The 16,245-nt window shown below is 41.0% G+C and overlaps 1 protein-coding gene across 6 annotated transcripts in view; it reads left to right on the top strand.

Annotated features, from left to right (window-relative positions):
• The window catches only part of lingo1a (leucine rich repeat and Ig domain containing 1a), a 106,512-nt gene that overhangs the window by 43,166 nt on the left and 47,101 nt on the right, over positions 1-16,245 (top strand). For 3 of the 6 annotated variants that reach the window (XM_077006910.1, XM_077006912.1, XM_077006911.1), the window contains one exon: positions 9,549-9,692. The exons of 2 other annotated variants lie outside the window; for them this stretch is intronic. The gene's annotated coding sequence lies outside the window, so the exon portion shown is untranslated. Of the gene's footprint in view, positions 1-9,548; positions 9,693-9,752; positions 9,849-16,245 lie in introns of those variants that run through there. One more of the 6 variants, XM_077006914.1, reaches the window with a different exon arrangement.

Here is a 16,245-nt window from a genome sequence, read left to right on the forward strand (position 1 = left end):
ATTAAGTTCCCCCCTATGAGTATTGTCTGGTTGGTGATTGTTTGGTTCTTTCTGTTTGACATCTCTTAGTTCTGGTTCTCTCCCTGGGTTCTGTATATCTTACGCAGTGTTTATTATTTGAATAAATTAGTTAAATCTTGCACTTGCGTCATGCCTGCCCATCAAAAATGTTACACACATTAACAATCAGTGATGGCTTAGTTACCTTGGAAAAGTAATACGATTACTGATTACTCCTTTAAAAAGTAACTTAGTTATGTTATATATTACTTGATTTAAAAAGTAACTACGTTAGATTACAAGTTACTTTAGTAGTTACATTCAGCAGCAAAATGAGTTTTTCCAATAGCCTACTCACTTTATTGGAAGTACATTTTTAACAGTAACAATGTATCTCCTGACATTTAAATAATGTATCTCCTGACACTACATTTGTGTTGCTGCATGGTATTATTTGTAAATATATTTGTAAACGTAATACAAGCAAACTATACAGTAAGACAGCTATTTGTTGTGAAACAAAATACCATTACAATTTCAAGCATTTTTAAGTAGACTATGTTAGGCAAAATTCCAGCACTTTTCAAACCTGGAACAAAATGCAACATTAAAATTGGTCAGGTAAATGTTCCTTCCCTTGTTTGTGAGGGTTATTTCTTTACACTACCACATATTGTTACAGAGAACACTGCACAGAATGACAGCTCTCACAGGTTTGCGTGCAGCGTGCAGAGTCGAGCGCTACGGTCAGACGCAAAAGTATAATTGAGTCAAGAAGAAAGCAAAAAAATGTATTTTTACTAAGGAAAATAAAAATAGTAACGCACAGTTACTTGGATAAGTAACTTTAATCTGATTACTGGACTGGTAATAGTAACTTGTTATATTACTCGTTACTGAAAAAAGTGGTAAGATTAGATTACTTAGTAACGTGTTACTGACATCACTGTTAACAATAATTAACTAATGTTAAGTAAACATGTAACAGTTGTGGCTCCTGTTTAGGCTCTTTGTTCTGTTTAGGCACTTTTTTTGGTGCGACCTTAGAGAAATATGTTACATTGTACTGATTTACCTACATAAGTAATGGGTAACTTGGAAATATCCAGAATCTATCAGCATAGGAACTGAAGTGTGTCCATACTGATTTTAGCTCTTTAGTCCCTTTTGCTCCAAACTAAAACACTAAAGCTTTAAAAACATGCGAGCAACATAGAGCCTAAACAGGAGCCACAACTGTTACATGTTTACTTAACATTAGTTAATTATTGTTAATGTGTTACTTCATGTGCTAATCATGTTAACTAATGCATTAATGCACATTAGTTAGTCAACACTTAATGTAGTGTTACCATATATATATGGTATCTCTCTCTCTCTAAACAGGACGTTTAGGACAGAGGTCCTTCATCAGCTACACAATCAAAATGTTTCTGATTTAATAGAAGTAACCAGTAAATATAGGAAAACATAGATGTTTAAATCATCACATTCATTCATGAGGTTCTAAAGCTCCAAGATCAGGGGTGGGTTTCCCGAAACGTTCGTAGCGCTAAGTACTTCGTAACCTCGTATGAAACGTATGAGTTTAAGAAGTACTTAGCGCTAAGAACGTTTCGGGAAACCCACCCCAGATCTTTTTCTTTTTGTGAATTTCCTAATTTCATTGCTGCCATAGCAACAACTGGCTATACAAACAGATATGTTTTTAATGCCACGTCTATTAATATTAAAATGTTTTGACACTGGAAATGATATATCCTTAATCTGGATGGTCCAGTTTGTAACCCCGCCCCTTATTAGTAATCCCAGGTGTTTGTATTTAGTTTTCCTTGGTTTGTCCTGTATTTAAACCCTGGTTTCTGTGTAGTCTGTGCTGGTGTAAGTCTGCTTCTGTTGATTAGTTTAGTCCTTTGTATCATTTTAGATAGATAGATAGATAGATAGATAGATAGATAGATAGATAGATAGATAGATAGATAGATAGATAGATAGATAGATAGATAGATAGATAGATAGATAGATAGATAGATAGATAGAATAGAATAGAATAGAATAGAATAGAACAACACCATCAGGTAGAATTGATCAGATACGATTGAAATCTTTATACTGTAGACGTGTAGTAATGCATACGTTCTCAAGGTTATTGTGAGAGGAAATGTTTTAGTCTATGAAAGTTATCGTTTTAATTACAGTTCTAATTACAGGTTGTGGGTGCACTTGTGCAGTAGATGATAACAAGCCTGGACATTAAAGATTTCTAGACTTTGGGCATGGGAATTCACCGTCAGCCACAAGACAGCACAAGACAGAGTAGCTTCACTTCTCACCTGCTGTGGTACAGTCCACATGTACAGTCTGTGGTTGAGACTATGCCATGTCATGCTGAGACTGTAGGATGTGGTTGAGATAATAGGAAATGCAAAATGTTGTAAAATGTAAGAAGTTGAGACTGTATTATGTGGCTGTGGTTAGCATGTACGGTGTACGTTTCATTGAGACTGTGGCTAAGCTGTAGCTGAAGGATGGCTAAGCTGTAGCTGAAAGGTGTGATTACGCTAAAGCTGCAAGGTCATTGCTGCAGATCGTCCACACAAGATTAAGATAATTTAACTGTGTAAAGAGAATGTATAATCTGTCAGCACAGATTATGTTGCTATTCTGTTTGACAAGGCCATATTTGGTTGCGTCGTCCGTCCTGCTAAGATGCTCCGTTGTCCTCATTGTGTCCCCACTTTCCACTTCCTTGTTTGCAGAATTTCTCTCTGCACCTTTCGGGAGGCAGTTGTCTTTTAGGGTTTTGATATATTTTAAATGAATCTTTAGTGATGAACAGAGACAGATGATGACAATATGATGCCTTTGTGCTGCTGATATTGTGTCCCATGGACCAACCACAGCTGAAACCTAAACAAAGTCTTACCAACCATCAAACTGTAGCCAGAGGGAGCAGTTCACCTCCGCACAAGTGTTTTCATGGCACTGAAGCATGTTAAGGGCACTGCTGCTTCTGAGGATCACACATGTGCAAGAATATCTGTCGCTGGCTACATAAATTAGTGGATGATGTATTGAGCACTTGATCTGTGACTGTTGAATAAAAAGAATCATAAACACCATTGGAGATCAAAGGTTTAGTCATTTTAATTCAAAAAGAATTTTTACGCTCTATACGATAGCCAATTCAGTCTCTTCATGCCCAAATTCTACCAAACCCCTCTTTTATACCCTCAAAACCCCTTAAAACATGTCTCATATTTTTTATACCCTTCAAAACAAAAACATGTACTTTCATATTTGGAAGTGGTGACCGGAAGAAAAATAACTTATAGTGCACCTGTATTTTAATGTTCCAAATCTGTGAGTGCAGCATTTATATTGTGCTTATGGTATAATAGGTTTGTTTTTCTCCACAACTGTAAAACCAAAGCAGAGCCTTTGACTAATGCAGGTGTTCCCTACACAAGGCACGTGATGTTGCACTATGATCAGGTGACAGAGCAGCACTTAAGTCAGTCAGGACCAGACTGACCACCAGTACCAGGAAAGCCAAAGCCTCCTATAGAATAAAAACTCAAATACAAACAACTGCCCATGTGCAAACTGCCACAGAAGACACAAGGAAACACAGTTATGCCTCCCTGACATATAATCACCTTCTATTCCCTTTGTGAAGCAACCCACACCAAAGCAGCAGTGAGGATCACACCTCCTGCTGCTGACCAGGCTGTCTGGGGCTGCCGCTGATGTATAGAGGAAAAGGTCGTTCCTTAAAGGGTAGCATAACCTCTGTCTTCCTAGCCTTATGCCACTTAGACAACAAAGACGCAGACATTAGAATGCAGTTATAGTGTGTGTAAACTGAACAAAGACTTTAGTTTATGTTTCAGTTCATGTCTCAAGTTGTCCTGCCATCGAGAATGTTTACAGTGAGCAGAGAATAAGAGGCCCTGTGCCATCAGGAAGGATCGTTCCAAGCCCTCGCATGCTCTGTTCACACTGTCCTAGCCAGGACAGTGCATATGAGCCAAGTCTTTTAGACTTATGAACAGTTTCTTCTCACAGACAGTTAGACTCCTTCACAGGTAGTCAACTGCTTATCTGGCAAACAGACGATTGAAAATTCGACCTGAACCTGATCTCTACTCGCACGTCTATATGTTCTACCCCCTGCATCTAGTCAATTCACACTTGAGAACTTTTTCTTACTTTAATTAATACACATTGTCTGCTCCTCTGACAATGTTTGAGCTGTAAAGGTATATTACCAGCCATAAACACGCACTGTATGATAACTCATATAGACTACTGTCCTGTACACAGAGATTTACAGTGGGGAAAATAAGTATTTAGTCAGTCACCAATTGTGCAAGTTCTCCCACTTACAAAGATGAGAGAGGCCGGTAATTGACATCATAGGTAGACCTCAACTATGAGAGACAAAATGTGAAAAAAAAATTGAGAAAATCATTTTGTCTGACTTTTAAAGAATTTATTTGCAAATAATGGTGGAAAATAAGTATTTGGTCAATAACAAAAGTTCATCTCAATACTTTGTTGTATATCCTCTGTTGGCAATGACAGAGGTCAAACGTTTTCTGTAAGTCTTCACAAGGTTGGCACACACTGTTGCTGGTATGTTGGCCCATTCCTCCATGCAGATCTCCTCTAGAGCATTGATGTTTTGGGGCTGTCGGCGGGCAACACGGACTTTTAACTCCCTCCAAAGGTTTTCGATGGGGTTGAGATCGGGAGACTGGCTAGGCCACTCCAGGACTTTGAAATGTTTCTTACGAAGCCACTCCTTTGTTACCCTGGCAGTTTGCTTGGGATCATTGTCATGCTGAAAGACCCAGCCACGTTTCATCTTCATTGCCCTTGCTGATGGAAGGAGGTTTGCACCCAAAATCTCACAATACATGGCCCCATTCATTCTTTCATGTACAAGGACCAGTCGTCCTGGTCCCTTTGCAGAGAAACAGCCCCAAAGCATGATGTTGCCACCCCCATGCTTCACAGTTGGTATGGTGTTCTTTGGATGCAACTCAGCATTCACTGTCCTCCAAACACGACGAGTTGTGTTTTTACCAAATAGTTCTACTTTGGTTTCATCTGACCATATGACATTCTCCCAATACTCATCTGGAACATCCAAATGCTCTCTAGCAAACTTCAGACGTGCCTGGATATGGACTGGCTTAAGCAGGGGGACACGTCTGGCACTGCAAGATCTGAGTCCCTGGCGTCGTAGTGTGTTGCTGATGGTAGCCTTTGTAACGTTGGTCCCAGCTTTCTGCAGGTCATTCACTAGATCCCCCTTGTGGTTCTGGGATTTTTCCTTACCGTTCTTGTGATCATTTTGACCCCACGGGCTGAGATCTTGCGTGGAGCCCCAGATCGAGGGAGATTAGTAGTGGTCTTGTAGGTCTTCCATTTTCTGATTATTGCTCCCACAGTAGATTTCTTCACATCAAGCTGCTTGCCTATTGCAGATTCAGTCTTCCCAGCCTGGTGCAGGTCTACAATTCGGTTTCTGGTGTCCTCCGACAGCTCTTTCGTCTTCACCATAGTGGAGTTTGGAGTGTGACTGTTTGAGGTTGTGGGCAGGTGTCTTTTTTACTGTTAACGACTTCAAACAGGTGCCATTAATACAGGTAATGAGTGGGGGAAAGAGGAGCCTCTTAAAAAAGAAGTTACAGGTCTGTGACAGCCAGAAATCTTGCTTGTTTGTAGGTGAACAAATACTTATTTTCCACCATTATTTGCAAATAAATTCTTTAAAAGTCAGACAAAATGATTTTCTCAATTTTTTTTCACATTTTGTCTCTCATAGTTGAGGTCTACCTATGATATCAATTACAGGCCTCTCTCATCTTTTTAAGTGGGAGAACTTGCACAATTGGTGACAGACTAAATACTTATTTTCCCCACTGTATATAGATTATTAATAGTTTTGCGCACAGTTTAGAATGTCTGTTTATTGTGTTTGCTGGCTGGTTGTACTGCTGCCTGTATTTAGCATATTTGCATGGTTGACCTGTTTACACCATTGTTTGCATCAGTTTCCTGTCAAATGTAGCATTATGCTCTGAAGTAGCTATTTCCTTCTCCTACTCAAATTTCTGTGGTGAAAGGGAACAAAAAAAATCTCAACTTTGGCTCTGACTTTAATAAATATACCATGTAATACATTCTATATACATCAAAAATTGATTGATTGTGGTACAAATATGAATTCAGGTTTCAATAGGTGGTGTTGGTGGTCTCATCTCAATCCATGTCTCAGCGTTATGAAACATTAAGTCCCAGTGGGCCCATCGACCTAATCAGTGACATTTTGAGCAGAGTGGAAGCAGTACTGGGGAAAATACTGTCCATTACCTCAAGCCTAGATTTTTAGAGAATCCTAGCCAGGGTAAACTAAGGGCTGGCATGACTGACAGCACACCAGGCATCCACATGTAGTAATCGCTGAGTCTGATATCAGTGAACCACCGGTTTTATTTGGGGAATGGACCAGAGCAGTTCTCAGTACATGAGTGGGAATAGTCCATGAGGTTATATCTGAGGAAGACAGATGATGGCACAGCTGGAAATGCTTTGAGCAGGTATTGAGGTATTAGCAGTGGGGGTACATGATGTGTTTAAGGTTTGAACAGCAACTTTTGTCGTCGTCCCCAACCACCCACCCTTCCCCACCCCGACATAATCCGTCTCCTAAACCAATCATTACATTTCAGTTTAATTCTTGAACAGCCCTGCAGCAGGATAGTGTACTCATATATGCTCCTAGCAGACCTTTATGCAACACTCACAACACACTGAGATCCACCAATTGATTCCTGGATAAGATTTTTAAAAGCTGTTGACACGGCAGAAGGACTGAACAGAGATTTGTGATGACCCGTCTTGAGAAATGATAGTCATTGCCCTGACATTGCCTTGCCCCGGTGAGTGAGGTTGAATACCAGTCACTGGATCATGTAATCAAGCTATGGGAGCACATTCTGGCATAGATAGTGCTCATTTTTCACAGTGGAGGCACAGACTGGATGATCAGACCAAGCCAGGCACACCGCGCCACGTGGGTAGAGACCACGCTACTGTCTCCTGTTGTCACAATAATCGGATGTGCTTTAACTGTGATGCCCTGGGTCACAGAGCCTCGGCTTGTACAGTGAGTCAGCCTGTACAGTGACTAGCTTACAAACAGCACTGTGGAGCAAGCAATAGTCTTTGGATTGTCTGAAATAGAAGGCGTGGCGTGTCCATAGTTTTTGCTAGCAAATCACTAACTGCACATTTAAGTGGGTGGTGTGTAATATGTTCAGTAACTGGCTGAGGGGTCATTTATTTGCCACATGGATCCGTATCAAAGCACTGATATACATTATTTAGGCTTGAGCTCAAGATCAGAATCTCCTTTCTTTACCATCATTGTAGGTTGTACTGTTCTTACAGTATCATGATTTGCTCCTCCATATCAGCACAGGGGTCTCTGCTATCTTATTATATACCAAGTCACTACACCTCTACATCCAGCCTTTTCTGCTTCATAGACACAGCTGACACAGACAATGTAGCTATCTCAGCCACCACATATTAAAGCTTTATGGAGAGCTGCATACTGGGCAAATACCTGAGGCGAGTTCTTTACTTTGTTGAACATAAGTGTAAATCCTCAAGAAAGAAATGCAAAGATGAAGCAATGGGCATTCTAAACATCGTTTGACTCTACAACATACTTCCAGATAAAACAAATGTTCTGAATCAAATCTCTAAAGGTTTTCTCTAAAAGGAAGAATCTTGAGTATGCTGTACCTGCCATCCTTTGGGAAATTGAAAAAGCTAGATGGTATGTAATCTACATAGATTTTAGGACCAATCTTGGTCTGAAAAAGACTAATCTCAAGTCTCTGAATATGCTCGTGGTAATCGACCAAGCTGGCATTTCATGAAGCTGGTATTTCACCAAACTGGTACAATGAAAACTGTAGGAAAGCACAAGTAACTGATTTTGTTACTCTGATTTCCCAGAGAGGCCTCACTCAGATCAGGGTGGTAATTCTGATTGCATTCTGATTGCTGAGATTCTACAAGATGCTGAGGTTCAAAAGTAACACAACGGAATTTTCAATCAGACTTTGGGAAACATCCATGCCCTAGCACCAAAACCCAGTACAGATGGCCACAAATGCCTCTTACTTTGACTGTAATGCCACTGGTTATTCTCCTTACCAGAATTTGTGCTTTGGGAACAGCTGTACAATTATGATGAGTATGCACAATAATTAAAGATTGATCCATTAGAAAACATAAATGTTTCACAGATATCAACTGAAAAAAAACATAAATTGAGGCGAACTGACTTTTACAACAAGATGTTAATGGGTGTTCCTGTGGAGATCATGCTCTGGGTAGTCAAGATGAGCATGAAAAAAAATGCTCTCGGAAAAAAAAATGATTCTCGGAAACATCACCTTAACATAGACATGGACATTCATACATTTACTGCCAGAAATTATACAATAGGATCTACGAAAAGCAATTCATCAGTACCTAGTTATGCCAGTGAACTTCCTGTGAATCCACTCTGAGAACTATGGACATTCCTCCCTAGGGAGTAACGAGGGGAGAAGCAAGTCAACATTTGCCTTACACCCAAGAACAGACCGGCAATGAAGGTGTCACTTCCTGACAGGAATGTTTTGAATGCCTTGGACGAAGCTCCGAGGGTGATTCAGGCTGACACATGGACTGTTGCGATGGCTTGACTCAGACTGTTGGTGGTGAACAGCTCCCTGACGTGACTGTCACTGACCCGTTGACTTGCTCACCTCGTCTGGACACTTCACCGAACCCTCACGTGGCTTCAGAATTTCGTGACAGCACGAGGGAATAACTTCTGCTGCAGGACATACCTCACCATGCACACAGATGACTGGATTTGACAGGAGGATTTGACTCTTTAATTATCCAATATAGAGTTTTACAAACAATTTCTACATTTCTATGTGAGCCATTAGTAATTTATACAAGCTAGGCACACCTGCACCTGCCACAACTGTAGGGTTTCTACTGAACTGATCTATTCTTAAATCATTTAGAGCTTTTAAATTATCTAGAACTGCTAGAGATATTTTAAAGAAAATATATTTTTATACAGATTGACAATAGTGCTACTTATAAAATGTGCAGATAAACTGTATTTTGAATGGCTTCTAAGTGACTCAGTTGTATTCAGTACCTTGTTTATAGTGTGTCTAGTATGTGTAGTATATACTCATTTCTCAAGAGCTACTATGAGCAATAGCAGTGATAGGGATTAATGTGGTGTTAAGTAAGGGTCTCAAAATAGCACTTTTAACATACTCTCTAAATATAACATACTGACAGACTACCTCATCTTATTTAAATTAGTTTTTTTATTATTGTTATGGAAGGCAAAAGGTGTACCAAATGTGTCAGGTGTGATTTATAAGTTGGCCACAGGATGGGAAACACTAAGTTATCCACTAGTACAGTCATATCTTCTTATTTTACAGAAGGAGAAGGCTAGCTGGTGGACAGGGTACTGAGGACACAGGAAGAAAAGGCATGTGGACCCAGGAGCAAAATATTCTCTCTCGCCTGGCCTGCGCTGAGTAAACTAACCTGCATCCTCTACTGCAGAGCTGCAGTCACTGTCTGTGAGTGTTGTTTTTCATGTGGCCTGAAGCATTATTTTGAGTGTTGAATATCCACTTGGAGTGCTGGCACAAAGCATTGCAAAGTTTGTGGTGGCAGTTGAATGACTGGGGTGAGGATTTTGCCTCAGTGAAGCTCATACCATGTGCCTTAACAAGGTAAATTAATATGCACTGCGCACACACTAACAGATTGTGAGCTAGAGCACATTGCTGAAAGATAGGAAGCCTTACTGAATATATTAGATTACGTTTAAAAATACAGCATGAATATATAGGACACTGTTAAGGTGGTTCCTGTAGAACCAGTGCAATATATATTTGTTTGATTGTTAATGTTCTTGTAGCAATTAACTTATTATAATTTAATTCCAAAAATTTCTGTATAGTGCTGTATAGTATGCTGTCACTCAGAAAAGGTACAGGTTCTACTTCATATTATATAATTAATATGCAATTATATGTATTTTAGTTAAGTTTGGTGAAGAAAGCCAGTGTGTCTGCAGATGGCAAACTCTGTAGGTGTGTGAAACAGCCTCTTTAATCTCTGCAGCACCAGAGGTTAACCAGCCAACCTCTGTAATGTGTCAATACCCACATGACAAGCCCGAAAAAACTCAGCACCCCTCCCAGTTTCATTAATGCAACAATACCATGTTATATGGAATAATAACATCTTTGTCCTGCAGTATGCTTGTAATAGCCTTTAAAGCCTATAAAATATTATACCAGCATCTCTGTTGTGGGTGGAAACAAGGTCTGGGTCACAGGATGGAGCGAACTGTCCACTATAAATAAATATGAGGCCTATATAAGTTTGTGATTCTGAACATGGCCGGAGAACCTCGTCTGTTTTCCCAGGTCAGGGTTGTTTTCCGCCCTGCCGTCGGCGCTAACCGAGGCCGCCGCCCATCACTCATCCTCGCTGCCCGCAGAGGAAACAGGTGCGGTAAAACTGATGGACAGCGTTCCGCGTGGTGTGAGATGTGGCACCCCCACCGCAGCGTGTGCGTGTCTGTAGACTGGAGAGATCGCGTTACTCAGCCCTGACAATGGGCTAATGGCCCAAACTCTTAGTGATGTGTGTGCAATTTGTGATTGATGAAAGTGTTCTTATTTAAATGATCTAGTTTGTTAAGGAGACTGGATGAATGGAAAAAAAGCTTGCAAAAAAGTCAAAGACCCCATGTTCTCTGTACTATTTAGGGATCTATTGTAAATTATTCTTTAAACTACAACGCTTCCCAGTTTTCTCTGAACATTTTTTTTCTACCTTTCTGGATGTTATACTGTCACTGGTGAGGAATGGGGCAGGATGCATATACGAATATCCACATACACATAACTTTATTACAATAACGGCAGCCAAGAAAAGCTTAGCCAACACACAACATATAACACTAAGTGGACTCACAAAGACAAACACGGGGATAGAGTTACGATACACAATATATACTAGACCCATAACAAGCTCTGCATGTGACACTTTAAGATGATGAGATGTATGAACACATAAACACACAACCACACCCACAGAAAGTACATATATGCACACGAAGAGACGAGGACTACATATACATATGCCTGAAGGGAGGGGTCTAGAGCTGTAATGTGACATGTAGATCACTATTTTTAATACCTACATTTCTATTTAACTTTACATATCATTACCAACACAAATATAAATATAGAATCCGTTAACTTATATAAAGTCATCATATAGGCATTAGGATGACAGGGGCCACCATGAACTGGACTCATTCCAAGTGAAAACCTGTGTCTAAGAGAAGGGCACTGAACTGCACAGGAACGTTCTAGAAAAGAGTCATATCTGACTGCCTTATGTCCCTCTTGCTCTGCTGGTCAAATACATTCAAGCAGCATATAACATCAGAATAAAAATCAGAAAAATGGCACCTCTGCTTCACCGGCACGGATCAAGGGCAAAGAGTATTTCCCCTCCTCGGTTGAAATGACGATACTAATTTAATCTCCCGTGACTTCCAGTGACCTGTCACAGCGGGTCAGAATTTCTCTGATGCTCCACAGGCATCTCATAGCTCTCGGCGGGCCTCTAGAGCAAAGGGCCTGCTTTGACAGCCTCCTCAAGTGGCCTGCTGAGGCCAGCACGCCCCTGACCATGGCCTCCTTCACCTGGTGGCTTGTTGCTGGATGTTTCTCTGCATTGCAGCGTTCGGATGACTCTTTAACTAATAGAACACATGCCTGAAATTATGTGTTATGGGACTTTTACTGGCTGATACTAATGGATGTGTTCGGGAAGGAGGTCAAAAGCCCACTGAGGGATTTTTAAGTTAACAGCTATGCTTCTCAATATCTATACAGTGCTGATTGGTTCAATGAAAAACAGCTTTTTGAAAATATAACAGCTTTTTTAAATATTAGATTTTATCATTTACTAAAGGAAAACTGTAGAAGGAACAATACTGAATAGTCTTCGTGTGGGTTAAAAGTGTTCAGAACAGGTTGCTTGTTTCCATATTCACACCTTGCTTTACTGTCAGACCGCCGTTTTCCCCACTTAGCCATTGTGAAGCATTGATACATCAGCCATGCTTTGAATAGTCTTTGACTTTGTGAGATAAACCATAGGAATAAGTGGATGTCAGCATTACTGAAATATTGTGCTGTGAGCCATGATAACTCTCGTCATGATATAAAATAATCACAGGCTTCAAGCCTAAGCCTGGCAGGCCATTTTAAAAGGAATGTGCAGAACACTTTTTTGACCAAAAGAGAAAAGACATCCTCTTCACCACCCTCTTCTAATTCTTTTGATCAGTTGTATCAGTTGGGACCAACTCTAATCCTGGGAGTCTAGCTCAGATTGGTGATTATTTTGGTTAAATCTTCCTGATGCAACTCATAATTAGAAGGATTAGCAGGTGTTTTAGAGCAGTGAAATAATTTAAATGTACTTCTCTTAGTACTTCAGGACTCCAGGCAAGACCAGAGTTGTGCACCACGATTAGATGCTGTGTAGAACTTGCAATGCACCTTCTTGCATCCATAATTCTTTAAAATATTTTTTTTTTTGATATTCCCATACCATATACCTTCTTGGATTGATTTAATTTTAGTTTTTCTCCATTTAGGTAGTTGCAAATTTAGTTGCAGTTATATATGTTGAACATTAATTGCTCAAATATTTTGAACATATATAGTATGATGAATTGTGTAAACTCTGTGCATGTATTTACATGCATACTTAGATTCAGTTGAGTTCAACCAGTTCATTTGAGTGTAGTTTTGACACATGGTATTGTCCAACAATGAAAAGCTTGAGAAAAAAGGAAGACCTGTTTACTAAAAAAACACTGTTATGGTAAATTGAAAATGTTCTCATTTCAAACACACATACTGCCAAAATCATTATGTTCAGGTACTGTTAATGTAATGTAAATCAGAGGATTTGTGATATAAACACACTTTCCCATTTTGTGGTGCCATTTCCTCTCCCCTGAACCAGCAACACCTGGTTTCCCTGACAACAGGGAGGCGTAGCAGCAGTGAAGGGGCGTGTCCCACTGGCTCCACCCCCTGCCAACCCTTGCAGTGTTTGATATCTGGTAGTGCATGAGTTGCACCTGTGAGCTAAATTGAACATGTGTAATTGCTTTGAGAAACTATACCCCTGTTGTCAGTTTGTTTGACATTGTAGCAATACTGAACACTGTGTATCCAACATGCTTGACAGCTCATTACTGCTGGCTAGACTATTTTGCATGTAGGGATGTAAAATAAGCTTACAGAATAAATACATCAGAGAAAATGAAATTCTACAGAAGTGCAATGAAATCCAAGGCATGCTTAGTGCATCATTACTTTATTGAAAACAAAGGTTCTTACACATTTGCATAAAAACAAAGGTACTTACACATTTGCATAAATGTTATTTAGCGTTTGAATTCTGCGTGAAAGTAATGACAAATGTTCATAATGATGTGAGAAAATGAACTGTTAATGTGATTCATTTTTGCTGCATTGAAAACTACACATATAAACTCCAAAATGGCTAGAAAGAAGAACATGCCTCACATGCTCCCCTCAACCACTCCCCTCAGGTCTGCTCCCCTCAGGTCTGCTCCCCTCAGCTCTGCTCCCATCAGCCCTGCTCCCATCAGCCCTGCTCCCCTCAGCTCTGCTCCCCTCAACTGCTCCATTCAGCTCTGCTCCCCTCAGCTCTGCTCCCCTCAGCTCTGCTCCCCTCAGCTCTGCTCCCCTCAGCCCTGCTCCCCTCAGCCCTACTCCCATCAGTCCTGCTCCCCTCAGTCCTGCTCCATTCAGCTCTGCTCCCATCAGCCCTGCTCCCCTCAGCCCTGCTCCCCTCAGTCCTGCTCCCATCAGTCCTGCTCCCCTCAGCCCTGCTCCCCTCAGCCCTGCTCCCATCAGTCCTGCTCCCCTCAGTCCTGCTCCCATCAGTCCTGCTCCCCTCAGCCCTGCTCCCCTCAGCCCTGCTCCCCTTAGCTCTGCTCCCCTCAACTGCTCCATTCAGCTCTGCTCCCCTCAGTCCTGCTCCCCTCAGTCCTGCTCCCCTCAGCTCTGCTCCCCTCAGTCCTGCTCCCCTCAGCTCTGCTCCCCTCAGTTCTGCTCCCCTCAGTCCTGCTCCCATCAGCCCTGCTCCCATCAGTCCTGCTCCCCTCAGTCCTGCTCCCCTCAGCCCTGCTCCCCTCAGCCCTGCTCCCATCAGCCCTGCTCCCCTCAGACCTGCTCCCCTCAGTCCTGCTCCCCTCAGCCCTGCTCCCCTCAGTCCTGCTCCCCTCAGCCCTGCTCCCCTCAGCCCTGCTCCCCTCAGTCCTGCTCCCCTCAGCCCTGCTCCCATCAGTCCTGCTCCCCTCAGTCCTGCTCCCCTCAGCCCTGCTCCCCTCAGACCTGCTCCCCTCAGTCCTGCTCCCCTCAGTCCTGCTCCCCTCAGTCCTGCTCCCCTCAGCCCTGCTCCCCTCAGCTACTACATACATTTATTTATTGCAAGACTTTTTGACTTTGGCACAAACTTCTATTTAAACAAAATAAAATGAAAAAAACATTCTTTTGCTAAACTATAAATTGCTCTTGTTTAAATGTTGACCTTTCTGTTGGTAGGGTCAATGTTGACACAAGAATAATTAGAAAACAATAATAATTGCCAAAACTGAAATCATAAACACACTATATACCAACAGCAAGCTCTTGCTCCAACGATCTTCAGGTAGGGGCTTCTATATTTGCATTTTTCACAAAACAGGGAAAGGCCGACATTTCTAGACATGTAAGGCCAAATCAGAGTAGAGTTGTGTATGCTATCAACAAACATTAAAGCTAATACTGTCTTGGATAAGGAAGATGGCTGGGGTGAAGCAGTGTGATATGTGGTTTGTACGAGTCCAGGCCAGAAAAAGAGACAACTACGTGGTTGGTGTTCCCTAGACCTGTGAGGTGGAGGTGGAGTGTAACAGTGTATATATATATATATATATATATATATATATATATATATATATATATATATATATATATATATATACATTGTTACACTCCACTCCACCTCCACCTCACAGCTATATATATATATATATATATATATATATATATATATATATATATATATATATATATATATATAATGTCGTTGTCTCTTTTTCTGGCCTGGACTCGTATAAACCACATATCATCACACTGCTTCACCCCAGGCATCTTTCTTATCCAAGACAGTATTAGCTTAAATGTTTGTTGATTGTATATATATATATATATATATATATATATATATACAATCAACAAACTCCTCAATCAATATATCTCCTCTTGATTTCCTGGCTCCATCCTTCCAGCCAAACACCTTCTGATATAATGTTGAAAAATGTTGAAATTGCTCTGCAGGAACCTTGGCTCATGCAGACAGGATAGCTTCTTGCAGTTAGAGGTACTGATAAAGGTACTGAAATGCATTGAATGGCCTGTCCCAGAGACACTCTATTGGATTAAGATCTGGGGACTGGGAAGACCGTAGAAGCAAGGAAAACCGTCTCTCCTGTTCTGGAACCAGTCCATGACTATTACGCTTGTGTCATGCTGCATTGTTCTGCTTAAAGTGTCCTTCTGCCTTAGGGTAAAAATCCCCTATGAAGAGATTAACTTGGTCAGCCACAATGCTTAGGTGAGGCCTAGTTAGATAAGACCAGGTTAGGTAAGACCTAGTTAGGCAAGCCCAGCTTAGGTAAGACCTAGTTAGATAAGATCAGGCTAGGTAAGCCTTACTATCCAAATATCCATCCACATGGTGTGTCAAGAAAACATTCCCCACACTACTACTCCACCTAGACCAGTATGATCTTTTGATATCTGACAGGAGGAACTCATTGATTCATGCTGCTTATTCTAATTTTTCTGACCAGACAATGCTTTTGTACTGCTCATTGATCCAATGTTTGCACTCATTTGCCCACTGCAATCTTGCCTTTCTGTTCCCCTTAGGAAACAATGGCACTCAAACTGCATGTCTACTACTATTACAGCCCATTCATGCTAAGGATCAATGACTTGTGCTTTTACACGT

This window comes from Brachyhypopomus gauderio, chromosome 5, assembly GCF_052324685.1.
Source record: "Brachyhypopomus gauderio isolate BG-103 chromosome 5, BGAUD_0.2, whole genome shotgun sequence".
Taxonomy (NCBI): Eukaryota; Metazoa; Chordata; class Actinopteri; order Gymnotiformes; family Hypopomidae; genus Brachyhypopomus; species Brachyhypopomus gauderio.